This window comes from Acipenser ruthenus, chromosome 44 (assembly GCF_902713425.1).
Source record: "Acipenser ruthenus chromosome 44, fAciRut3.2 maternal haplotype, whole genome shotgun sequence".
Taxonomy (NCBI): Eukaryota; Metazoa; Chordata; class Actinopteri; order Acipenseriformes; family Acipenseridae; genus Acipenser; species Acipenser ruthenus.
This window is the reverse complement of record NC_081232.1, coordinates 4,792,619-4,805,753: the sequence shown is the minus strand read 5'-3', so window position 1 is coordinate 4,805,753 and position 13,135 is coordinate 4,792,619. Positions and strand designations below refer to the sequence as shown.

The window sequence follows — 13,135 nt, the reverse complement described above, 5'->3', positions numbered from 1 at the left end:
TTCTTGTAGATTAAAGTAACTATCCCCATTCTCATTGTTGGACTTAAAAGACCTTTCTCTTTAACCTCTTTAAATACTTGTAATAAAATAGGGCAGATAAGATTTTTAAATTTAAGATAAAATTCCAGGGTTAACCCATCTGAACCAGGACTTTTATTAGTTGTCATATCCTGCAAGGCGTCTTCTAGTTCCTCCAACCTAATCTCCTTCTCACAACTCTCCCTGTCTTCCTCACTCACTTTAGTTGCTATAAAAGAAAGTATTTTCTCCCTCTCCTCCAAAATTGTACCTTGTTTTTTAAAAAGCCCTGTGTAAAAATGACAAACTTCTTTTAAGATTTCACCCTGTTCTTCAGTTACTTCCCCATTATTTTTAGTCAGTTCTTCTATATAGGAATCCTGTTGTCTTTGTTTTTCAAGCCCAAAAAAGAATGTAGTGCTTTTCTCTCCCTCCACCACATGTCTGGCTTTGGATCTTAGTATTGCCCCTTCACAGCGCTCGTTTTCAATTCCTTTAATTTTGTCTTGCAATTCCTCAATTCTGTTATAATTCATATCCATCAGATCTGCTGCCTTCTCATATTCACGTTTAAGTTCTACCTGAACCTCCTGCTCATTCTTAATTTTAATTTTATTTCTATTTATCCCATATTGAATGCAGTATTTCTTTATATTGTATTTTAAATTATCCCACCATATTCGTTTTCCATTTTGAAACAATGGACACTTCATACTATCCCTAATTAATATTTCAATTCCCTTACTAAACAAATCTTCTTTCAAAAATTGATTATTAAGACACCACAACCCTGGTCCTTTATGCAACTTATTAAACAGGACTTGAAAAGAGAAAGCAGCATGATCGCTGAAAGAGGTGAATTTATAACCAATCTTCCCCAGGTAGCTAAGAAAGTTAACATGACATATTCCAAAATCTATTCTGCTTTGGTTTAATTCCTTTTGTACAAACTGTCTCCTGGAGAAATCCCTCTTTAAAGAATTTCGGCATCTCCAGAAATCAATATAATTATAATTCTCCAAATGCCTTGCCAACAAATTTCTGGAATAATCACCTTTGAAAACCATTCCTGATGCGATGTCAATAGTGCTCATAGCTACATTGAAGTCTCCCACCATAATGACATTGTCTGCTCCTAGGTGTCTCTCTAGGCCAGTAAAAAAATCAAAACGCTCCTTTTGATCATTAGGAGCATAACAATTAACCAATTCAAAACAATTATTTTTAAAATTAATTTGCATTTTTATAAATCTCCCTTCGTTATCCTTCTCTAACAAAGAAACGCTTTCCTTAAAATTATTACTAACTAATACAGCCACCCCTCTCCTATGGTTGGAATAATTACTAGTATAGATGTCCCCATTCCATAAATGCTTGAAATCATGAATAAAAACGTCATCCCAGAAAGTTTCCTGCAGGCAGACAATATCATTCTTATTTACATTAATTAAAACTTTTTCAAGTTTAGCAAAATTCCTTAACCCATTTACATTAAGTGATAATATTGAGACCATTCCTGCAAAAAGAAGAAACAATTCTTTCAAAAACCTGACCATTATGTTTCCTCTTCCTGCAGAACATCAAACCCTTTTGTTTTAATCATTTTTGCAACCGTTGTTTTGCAAACCAATGTCCCAATGTCTTTCTTTTTCCTCACACATCTGGATGTGATCTTATCAAGGTTAGGTTTCACTTTCACCTTCGATCTTTTAAACATTTTTTTCCCCCTGTCTCAACCCATTCCTCCTTCTCTATTTTGTTGTTTCCAATTCCCTCAGCCACAGTTAGCATAGTTTTCCCTAAAGGGCAAGTTATGCTCAACCCTTCTGTTGAACAGTCCCCAGCAGCTTGTACCTGCTCTACCCCCTCCTTACTTGTTGATGCAACTTCCAACCGGACCCCCATCTCCCTTGCAATATCTGTCGATAGTGTTTGGTCATCAGCAGCCTCCATTTCTATAACTGCAGCTTGAGGCTCCTCTCCAGCATTCAGTCTCGGTACTGCAGTTTCACTTCCTGCTTTTTTATGAGTGCCCTCCATCTCCTTATGCTCCAGTGGTCCAGTAATATCATCGTCTTCCTCAGTTCCTCTATCACTGTCAGTACCCTTGTCCTTGCTCCCAGCCTTACTGTCCGAGTCAATGCAAATGCACCACTGCGGCTTCCTCCTACACTCCTCACAGCGCGGCGCTGCACAGTTCCTGCTTGAGTGCCCCTGAACCCCGCAATCAAAACAAATGAAAGTGGGGCAGTCCTTGAGTAGATGTTCCGAGGACAGACATGACAGGCAAACTTTATGTTGATTGTTATGTATCACCCTAAAATGTCTCAGCCCCTCAGCTGTTACAAACTTTACGCTGTAAGGCAATGACTTTACTTCGTTAGTGAATTGAACCATAACAAACCTTGTCCCATCAGCAACATGAGTACCTGGGTAAAACCTTCTTTTCACATCTGAGCAGATTACAACTCCCCATGCCATTAGCTTACTCCTAATGTCCAGGTCAGATATATATGCAGGCAAATTTAAAAAAGAAACCACTACTTTACCTGAAGAAAGTGGCTCACATTCAAAATTATTTCCCTTTATGCATATTCCTCCAAGCAGTATTTCAGCCACTTCTCTGCTCTCCACCGTAATTTCATATTTGTCCTGTTGTTTAGGAACACATGCAAATACTTTCCCAAATCCACACTGTTTATCAGCGGCATTTATCACATCTTCAGCTGAAATCTTTGAATTGTCCTTAACCAGAACAACAACCGTATACTCTTTTTTATAAATCCTTTTTTCTCCATGAGGCCTTTTTTCAGCTCCACTTGTGTCCCCGGCATGCCTAGACATGCCTAGGGACATTGTCCGTTGTACATCCACAACTCCAGGCACACAATCCTTTTCAATCACAACAGTACTAGAAATGTCCAAATAAAATCCAAGAAAAAAGATTAATATTAAAGTAGAAAAACATCAAAATAAAATCCCCAAACAGAGATTCCTCCACTAGCAAAGTGTAGCTTCCTCTTCTGATCACCTGACCAATCCCACAATGCACCAGGCTTATTCAAGGTGGTGTGGCCACAGGCGATTGCATTTCTGCTTTCATGACTTTTATGTTTAGTGAGCTGGGGGTGATTCCTCCAAAATGTCCTTTTGTCCTCCACACATTTCAATTGTAAAATGTAATTACAAAAATGTAATGCCTGCAGCACTTGATATTCCCAGGTGGTCTCCCATCCAAGTACTAACCAAGCCCAACATTGCTTAGCTTCCGAGATCAGACGAGATCAGGCATATTCAAGGTGGTGTGGCCGCAGGCGATTGCATTTCTGCTTTCATGACTTTTATGTTCGGTGAGCTGGGGGTGATTCCTCCGAAATTTCCTTTTGTCCTCCACACATTTCAATTGTAAAATGTAATGCCTGCAGCACCTGATATTCCCAGGTGGTCTCCCATCCAAGTACTAAGCAAGCACAACATTGCTTAGCTTCTGAGATCGGACGAGATCAGGCTTATTCAAGGTGGTGTGGCTGCAGGCGATTGCATTTCTGCTTTCATGACTTTTATGTTTAGTGAGCTGCGGGTGATTCCGCCAAAATTTCCTTTTGTCCTCCACACATTTCAATTGAAAATGTAATGCCTGCAGCACTTGATATTCCCAGGTGGTCTCCCATCCAAGTACTAACCAAGCCCAACATTGCTTAGCCACTGAGATCAGGCTTATTCAAGGCGGTGTGGCCGCAGGCGATTGCAGTTCTGCTTTCTTGACTTTTATGTTTGGTGAGCTGCGGGTGATTCCTCTGAAATTTCCTTTTGTCCTCCACACATTTCAATTGAAAATGTAATGCCTGCAGCACTTGATATTCCCAGGTGGTCTCCCATCCAAGTACTAACCAAGCCCAACATTGCTTAGCTACTGAGATCAGGCTTATTCAAGGTGGTGTGGCCGCAGGCGATTGCAGTTCTGCTTTCATGACTTTTATGTTCGGTGAGCTTGGGGTGATTCCTCCGAAATTTCCTTTTGTCCTCCACACATTTCAATTGTAAAATGTAATTACAAAAATGTAATGCCTGCAGCACTTGATATTCCCAGGTGGTCTCCCATCCAAGTATTAACCAAGCCCAACATTGCTTAGCTTCTGAGATCAGGCTTATTCAAGGTGGTGTGGCCGCAGGTGATTGCAGTAATGCTCTCATCACTTTTATGTTCGGTGAGCTGGGGGTGATTCCTCCGAAATTTCCTTTTGTCCTCCACACATTTCAATTGTAAAATGTAATTACAAAAATGTAATGGCTGCAGCGCTTGATATTCCCAGGTGGTCTCCCATTCAGGTACTAACCAAGCCCAACATTGCTTATGTAACCCACCTTTGGCTACTTATAATTCTAGATTCGTATGAACGGTTAGTATAACGAGAAATTAACAAAAGAATGTTCAGTGTGTTTTTTTTAACAGCTAGCATACATTTATTAAGACAGAAAGGTGTACCATATAATCATAAATTCAGTACCTCTTGTCTAAAATAATACAGTTAGTTTGAAATAAGAAGTTCTAATTAAAACCAATGTCCTTGTTGGTGTGTATGTAGTGTGAGTCGATATTCCTACCACTCTGTAGAACTTCGAGAAGAATGAAAACAGTCCTTTGAAATCCAAAAGAAATTCCAGAAAAAGGGAAAAAAAAAAAAAAATTCCAGGGTAGAAATCTTCAGTGTATCTTCAATAAGTTAGGCTCGCCAGTCCTTTGCAGGAGAATTCAACAGGGTTTTTTTTCTCTTTAAAAGAAAATCATCATCGGTCTCTGGTCTAAAGACTTCTTCAAAAGCTTTTTAGAGTGAGATAAACTTTAGTTGGTCCAGCAATCAAGAATCTCGAGTTCAACATGCGACTTTTACTAAATGGACGCTCTCATCTCCTTCTCAGGGTGTCTACCGTCAATCAAGGCGGGACTTCCTGTTAACACTCATTTCCTAATCCCATTGCCTTCTGTACATAAGAATTGTAACAGGGTTACATCCTCCCCTCTTGAATATATGTGAGTCCCTTCACATTTTCACATGGCAATTACCTAAACAACCTGGTAGGCATCAGGAATCAGATTCTTTATAAGTGTAGGATGTTCGGACCCATTTAATGAGTTTATAATATCTGTGCTCAATCCATGAAATAAACACTGTATGACTGAGGAAAGGGGATTCCCTAGTTCTTGGTACTCAAGGTGATCTGGCACTCTGTGCGACCTCGTGGATCGACATACAGAAGTGTCATTAACGTCCCAGCAAGGTGGATTATTCTCTTCTGTATTCTTTGTCTCAATTTCTATGGCTATGTTTCTTGTTCCATTAAACTCTTCTCTTTTATCATCATCACTTGGATTCACATCAGTTAAGCCTTCCAGTAAGTTTCCTAATGATGTGATTCATATCAGGCAAGTTTCCAGTGTCATCTTCTCTCTCTTCAGCAGAAGTTGGGTTCACTTCAGGTAAGTCTCCAATGTCTTCTCTCTCTTCAGCAGCATTTGGATGAAAGCTTTCAGCATACGGGTTTAAACTTGAACCTGTACAGGGCAACGGGTCATCCGAGTCCGCAGCATGCGCTTGTTCTTCTCTAGAGATCGGTACAGCTGTAGGTCTATCTGGGTCATAGAAATCATGAACTTGAATGATTCTTGTATCTCTCATTGAGGGATTTTTGTGCAAATACAATGGGTATTCATCTTCATCCTCAGATTCCACATGTAGCGGCTCATTTTCTCCATCCTGGAAAGGATTCTGCCGCGTCCTTGGTCGTCTAACCGGTGTCTTCCCAGAGGTGGCTTCTTTCTCTTCTAGTGCAGGCAAAAACCCACAGGGTAGCAGAAGATCTCTGTGAAGAGTTCGGAGAGGCCCGTCTTTATTCTCTGGTCGAACCACATACACCGGTAATTCACCCATTTGTTTTACAACAATATGGATGTCAGCTCCCCATCTGTCTGCAATCTTTTGTTTTCCACGTAAACTGACATTACGGACCAGGATCCTATCTCCTACTTGCAAAGTAGACTCTCAGACTAGTTTATCAAATCTTTTCTTGTTCGTTTTGGCTGATTTCAAAGCATTCTCTGTGGCAATGTGGTAGCTTTCTTCCAAATATGATCTCAGATTTTTAACATACTGCGAGTGTGACTTGGGTTCCACTCCTCTTGGCTGTAGGCCAAACGCGATGTCAATGGGCAACCTGGGCTGTCTTCCGAACATCAGTTCATATGGCGAGAATCCAGTCACCTCATTCCTCGTGCAGTTATAGGCATGGACTAATGGTTTCACATAATCATGCCAGTGTGCTTTCTCTTTTTCCTTCAAAGTCCCTAGCATACTCAGAAGCGTCCTATTAAAACGCTCTACAGGATTCCCTCTTGGATGGTATGGTGTGGTTCTTACTTTCCGTATTCCAGCAAGTGCACACAGTTCACGTATAGTATGGGATTCAAAATCTCATCCTTGGTCACTATGTAGACGTTCAGGAAAACCATAGTGAACAACTAAATGGTCCCAAAGACTCCTAGCTACAGTTGCTGCCTTTTGATCTCTGGTGGGGATGGCAACAGCATACTTTGTAAAATTGTCAGTTATGACCAAGATATTTCTAGTGTCACGATTGTCAGGCTCCAATGACAAAAAGTCCATACAAACTAATTCTAGCGGTCTGGTGGTACAAATGTTCACCAGAGGTGCAGCTTTTTCAGGATGAGCTTTTCTCCTCACACATCGACCACAAGTTTTCACCTTTTGTTCCACAGCTGCAGCCATCCTCGGCCAATAGAACCTTGATCTAATGAGGTCAAGAGTTTGTTCAATACCCATATGTCCCATTTCATCATGTAAGCTCTCCAACACCCTTGATCTCAACTTTTCAGGTAGAACAATTTGATAGGAAACTTCTTTTCCATCCAGACGTCTTCTATACAATATGCCATGTTTCAATTCCAGACGATTCCATTGTCTCAAAATTAATTGCAAATCAGGGGACTCATACTTTAAGGTTGTGGGAAATGTATTCCCAGACTCAATTAAGGCGATAACTCTTCCAATAACTGGGTCCTCTTTTTGTTGCTGAACCAAATCTACATTTGACATCCTTGGTAGAGTTATCTGTCCATCACTAACTCCATCTTGATCAAAACAATCGGGGACTGCTTCTGGTTCAAGAGCAAGGGATTCAACTAAGATAAGTTTAAACTTGTCTTCTTCTGTATCCCCATTTCTCTGAAGGGTATGTCTATCACACACTGCTCTAATTGCATCTTGCGTAAAGAGTTTCACATTCTCTGGTGGACTCAAATGATGGGATGTAAACTGCTGAATTCTGTCACTTCTTGTGAATCAATGTCATCCTCCAAGGTCCCGTGGGGTAGTCTTGAGAGTCCATCTGCATCAATGTTTTGTTTTCCTGTCCTATACTTAATGTCGAATGAAAAAGTAGAAAGAGCAGTGTGGCAAAGCGCCCCGCCCCTGTGTGCATTTGTGTGTTATATGTTGTATGTATGGTGCGTATGTTAATGTTGGTGTATAGATTGGTACACGGGATATAAACAGGTCTGTGTTTCACGTGTATTTAAAAAGGTAGATTTGTATTTAGGCACGAGGAGGGCACAAATCACTTCATGTGCTGGCTAAATGTAATGTGTGGCACGGGGTTGCACGTAATGAATTCACGTGCTGGGATTCAAGTGAATAATTAATTAGTAATTGAATCCCAGCACAAACAGTATAAATGGATGCACGTTTAGTCACTCGTGGTTGGGTGTTCGGAAGAGGAGAACGGGTGAGAGAGAGAGGAGAGTTAAAATAAGTAAAAACGTGCAAGAGAAGTGTTTTGTTTGTACTCACCGTGTTTGTTTGTCTCTCTGTGCACCGTTTGTTTAGTGTTAGTCCGTTTTGTATGTCTGTTTATTTTGGCGCAAGTGCCGTGTCCTGTTTTTGTGCTGTTTTCAAACCTTTTATTTGTTAATAAACGCTGAGTGCAGCCATTGCACTCAGCTCATCATCACCACCGTCTCTGTGTTTGAATTCCTTTCTGGTCTGACGCAACCCACTCTGGCCGTCTTTGTGACACGTGGTGTCATCGTGGGATAGCCGCGCCTCCAAGCGTCAGACCAGGAGGGGTCTGGATTAAAAAAAAATAAAAAAATAAAAAAAATAAAATAAAGGATTACAAATATTGTTTTGGGGGGAAAAAAAAAAGTCAATGGCAGAAGACGCCATCAAACTGCGGGGCTGGTTCCTGGAGAATGCTGGGCTGGAGGCCCAGTCTCTGCCCATAGTCGTCCGGGCCCTGTGGATGATGGACAGTGAGAGATGGGAGGCATATCAGGAGGAACACACCCCAAACACCTTGGAGGAAGGTGTGGAGTTTGTCCTCAGCTACCTGGAGGCAACCATAAACGGAACAGCAGCCCAGGTAGCAGGACCACCAGCAGAGGAGTACCTGCTGTCCCCATCTCCACCAGCAGAGGGTGAGTACCTGCTGTCCCCATCTCCACCAGCAGAGGGTGAATGCCTGCTGGTTTTGCCTCCACAGCCCAAGCGGGAGGAGCCTGAGCGTCCACAGCCCAAGCGGGAGGAGCCTGAGCGTCCACAGCCCAAGCGGGAGGAGCCCGAACGTCCTACGCCTGAGTGGGAGGAGCCCGAACGTCCTACGCCTGAGTGGGAGGAGCCCGAACGTCCTACGCCTGAGTGGGAGGAGCCCGAACGTCCTACGCCTGAGTGGGGGGAGCCCGAACGTCCACAGCCCAAAAGGGAGGAGTCGGTGCGTCCACAGCCCAAAAGGGAGGAGTCGGTGCGTCCACAGCCCAAAAGGGAGGAGTCGGTGCGTCCACAGCCCAAAAGGGAGGAGTCGGTGCGTCCACAGCCCAAAAGGGAGGAGTCGGTGCGTCCACAGCCCAAAAAGAGGGAAGTCGGGGCTTCCACAGCCGTAGGACCCAAGCTGCCAGCAGAGGGAGAATGCCTGCTGGTCCCACCTCCACCAGCAGAGGGTGAATACCTGCTGGTGCCGTCCCAAGAGCCAGAAGGGGAGGAGTTACAGGCTCAACCCCCTGAAAATTTTTGGGGGGGAGAAGGGCAGGATGCTGGTGTCCCCCAGCAGCCTCTAGCTATGCTGCTGAAGGCAGCACGGCGCGCACATGCCCAGCCGCCACAGCAGAGGGAGCCAGCACCGCCACAGCCTCCCTCTGAGTGGCCAGCATCAGCCCCATCGCCTCTACCTCCGCCACCTCCACCAGCAGAGGGTGAATACCTGCTGGTTCCACCTCCACCGCAGTGGGAGGACTGCTTGCCCCTCCCACCTCCACCAGCAGAGGGTGAATACCTGCTGGTTCCACCTCCACCGCAGTGGGAGGACTGCTGGCCCCTCCCACCTCCACCAGCAGAGGGTGAATACCTGCTGGTTCCACCACCGCCAGGAGCAGAGGAGCTGGAGCTGCCTCTGCCTCCACCACCGCCAGGAGCAGAGGAGCTGGAGCTGCCTCTGCCTCCACCACCGCCAGGAGCAGAGGAGCTGGAGCTGCCTCTGCCTCCGCCACCGCCCGGAGCAGAGGAGCAGGAGCTGCCTCTGCTGCCCGTACCTCCGCAGGGAGTATGGTGGCCGGAGCCCCAGAAAGGGGAGCTGCCGGCCACGAAGAAGGGGGAGGAGGTCTGGAGACCACTTTCCCCAGCAGCAGTTTCGCTGCAGGAGTTCTTGTGGCCGGAGCCCCACAGGAGGGAGCTGCCGGCTACGAAGAAGGGGGAGGTCGGGGGACCACCTGCCCCCGCAGCTTTTTCGCTGCAGGACAGGACCAGCATGCTGTGCCACTACCGGCAGGGGAGCTGACAGCATTTCCTGCCATGGGCCCACTGAAGCCTCCCTTCCCAGCCCGAGACTTTGGCCTGGACTGCTGGGTATTTAAGGGGGGAGGTGGCCGTTGAGGCCATGTGTGCTGCGCACAAGGGGGGGTATATGTGGCAAAGCGCCCCGCCCCTGTGTGCATTTGTGTGTTATATGTTGTATGTATGGTGCGTATGTTAATGTTGGTGTATAGATTGGTACACGGGATATAAACAGGTCTGTGTTTCACGTGTATTTAAAAAGGTAGATTTGTATTTAGGCACGAGGAGGGCACAAATCACTTCACGTGCTGGCTAAATGTAATGTGTGGCACGGGGTTGCACGTAATGAATTCACGTGCTGGGATTCAAGTGAATAATTAATTAGTAATTGAATCCCAGCACAAACAGTATAAATAGATGCATGTTTAGTCACTCGTGGTTGGGTGTTCGGAAGAGGAGAACGGGTGAGAGAGAGAGGAGAGTTAAAATAAGTAAAAACGTGCAAGAGAAGTGTTTTGTTTGTACTCGCCGTGTTTGTTTGTCTCTCCGTGCACCGTTTGTTTAGTGTTAGTCCGTTTTGTATGTCTGTTTATTTTGGCGCAAGTGCCGTGTCCTGTTTTTGTGCTGTTTTCAAACCTTTTATTTGTTAATAAACGCTGAGTGCAGCCATTGCACTCAGCTCATCATCACCACCGTCTCTGTGTTTGAATTCCTTTCTGGTCTGACGCAACCCACTCTGGCCGTCTTTGTGACAAGCAGCCAACCATCGGTAACTGGTTGCATCCAACTTTGCAGAAGTTAATATATACGTTAACGGGTTATTGTCAGTTATAACAGAGAAAGGCGCACCATACAGGTAATCATGAAATTTCTCTGTTACCGCCCATTTTAGGGCAAGGAATTCCAATTTATGGGCTGGATACCGGGCTTCGTGACAATCCCCTACTAGCAAAGGCAATGACACGCATCTGTCCCTCTTGCTCCTGGTAAAGTGCAGCTCCCAACCCACTTGTGCTTGCATCTGTATGGAGGATGTAGGGTAGTCTTGGATCAGCAAACCCAAGGACAGGAGAAGAGGTAAGTTTTTCAATGATGGAATCAAACGCTTGTTAACAAGCAGGTGTCCAGCGATCAGCAAACGGCTCTTTGGGATTGAAGTATTTACAACCTGGCTTTGTCCTCTTACTCCCTTTTCTGATGGGAGGGTATCCAGAAGTCAGCTCATTCAAAGGTTTAACTATCTTAGAATAATCTTTGACAAACCTTCGATAATAACCCGAGAATCCAAGGAAGGATCTTAATTCCTTCAAGTTATTGGGCCGTGGCCAGGTTTTTAAAGCACACACCTTCTCTGGATCAGTTTCAACTCCATTCTGGGTCACTATGTGTCCTAAATAACGTACAGATGTCTGGAAAAACTTGCATTTCTCAGGTGATAGTTTCAACCCATATTCCTTGAGACGATGTAGGACACGTAGAAGTCTATTTTCATGTTCCTCCAGTGTCTCGGAGAAAACAATGAGGTCATCTAAGAAAACCAACACCTCCTTCAAATTCATGTCCCCCATACACTTCTCCATTAAACGTTGGAATGTACTAGGAGCGTTCGTTATTCCTTGAGGCATGCGATTAAATTCCCAGAATCCAAGGGGACATACAAAGGCAGATTTTGGCTTGTCATACTCTTCCAACTCAATCTGGTAATATCCTGATTTCAGATCTATAACGGAAAACCATTTAGATCCAGTTAGAGCAGAGAAAGTTTCTTCTAAGTTTGGTAGTGCATAGGCATCTTTTATAGTCTGTAGATTCAGTTTCCTATAATCAATGCACAACCTGACATCTCCGTTCTTCTTTCGAACAACCACAATTGGTGATGCGAATGGAGATTCAGATTCTCGTATTACATCTGCATCTAGCAGCTCCTGAAGATGTTTCCGGACAGCCTCAAGATCTTGTGGGTGGATTGGACGTGGTCTCTGTTTAAAAGGAGTCTCATCTTTAAGTTTAATGTGATGTTTCACTTTAGAGGTGTGTCCAAAATCCATATCATGACATGCAAAAACATCAGACATCTCACCCAGTTTCAGTGAAATTCTGGTTTTCCAATCTTCAGGTAGTGGAGAGTCACCAAAATCAAAAGTAAGTTCAGTCTTCTCAGTTGTTTTCTTTTGACTAGCAGATGCACTGTAAGTGGTTGCTAGTGAACCATCAGTCTTGTTACACTGATTTCCTTTATCAAAAGTGCCATTGATCACACAGTGTGGTATATTTAAGTCAGCAATGATGCAACTGGCAGGGAGAATCACATCATGGTCGGTCTCATTTTTAAAAAAAACAGGTAACTTATATGGAGGGTGTGTTGGTAGAGAGAGAAGACAGCTACTCAGGAAAAGCCCACCTGGTAAAGAAGACAAGTGTGACTGTTCTACTAATGCCCACTTTTCAGTGTTTATGCGGTTCACACACGCAAAGCCTTCTAAGAGAACTTTCTGACCTGCGGGAATGACCTTCTGTTTGTTGCTTCGCCACTTCACCCATCCAAGTCTGCCACTGCTGTTCTGGTTTCTTCTCAACTTAAGAGCTTTCAGGATCCCCTTATAGCCATAGAGAGCTGAGCTATTTTTAATAGTTCTTTCACAGCACTGCTCATATAGTACATCAAGGGTGTTCGTTCCAATCAATATAGGCAGTTGGCTATTTGAGCGAAGGTCAGGAACTACTAAGGCTAGAGTTAAAATTTTGGTTTCGATCCCTGTAATCGCCTTAGGAAATGTCATGTTTACTTCAACATATCCCAAATATGGGACAGACTGACCATTTGCACCCTCAACTTCTAGAAGATTGTTCAAAGGCCAAATTGTATGGTTTGGCAAATTCTTCTGATAAAACGACAATGATAGAGTGCTGACCTGTGACCCCGTATCTAGAAGGCAATTACAAGCTACACCAGCTACACGGATACTAGCTGTACATTTTGGACCAACCAACCCTTTAGGCAGTTTGACTTCTTGCTGTGCAAGATGCGAATGTATCGTCGATCTGTGTTTTTTTACGTGATGGTTGACAAGTTCCTGTTTGTCCCTCAACAGAAACTGATCCTAGTTTAAATGTGGAGAGTTAGAGAAGCTGTGCTGGGCTTCCCAAGAACGCTGCTTCTCTCTCAATTCCTTCTTTTTCATTTCAACAAGCAATGCATTAGGTACATCGCTACAAGACCTCGCAATGTGTCCATCTTTCCCACACTTAAAACAGTACCATGGTCTGGGTTTCCCATC

The 13,135-nt window shown here is 44.1% G+C and overlaps 1 non-coding gene and 4 pseudogenes across 1 annotated transcript; all 5 read right to left on the bottom strand.

Moving 5' to 3' along the window:
• Positions 1–3,215: 3,215 nt before the first annotated feature.
• On the bottom strand, positions 3,216–3,334 carry LOC131719196 (5S ribosomal RNA). Its single transcript, XR_009318092.1, has one exon. It is a non-coding gene; the product is annotated as a 5S ribosomal RNA (ribosomal RNA).
• Positions 3,335–3,434: 100 nt separating this feature from the next.
• LOC131713420 (5S ribosomal RNA) lies at positions 3,435–3,553 on the bottom strand (annotated as a pseudogene).
• Positions 3,554–3,652: 99 nt separating this feature from the next.
• Positions 3,653–3,761, bottom strand: LOC131716179 (5S ribosomal RNA; annotated as a pseudogene).
• Positions 3,762–3,860: 99 nt separating this feature from the next.
• LOC131715483 (5S ribosomal RNA) lies at positions 3,861–3,969 on the bottom strand (annotated as a pseudogene).
• A 114-nt stretch (positions 3,970–4,083) lies between these two features.
• On the bottom strand, positions 4,084–4,192 carry LOC131716283 (5S ribosomal RNA; annotated as a pseudogene).
• Positions 4,193–13,135: the final 8,943 nt, after the last annotated feature.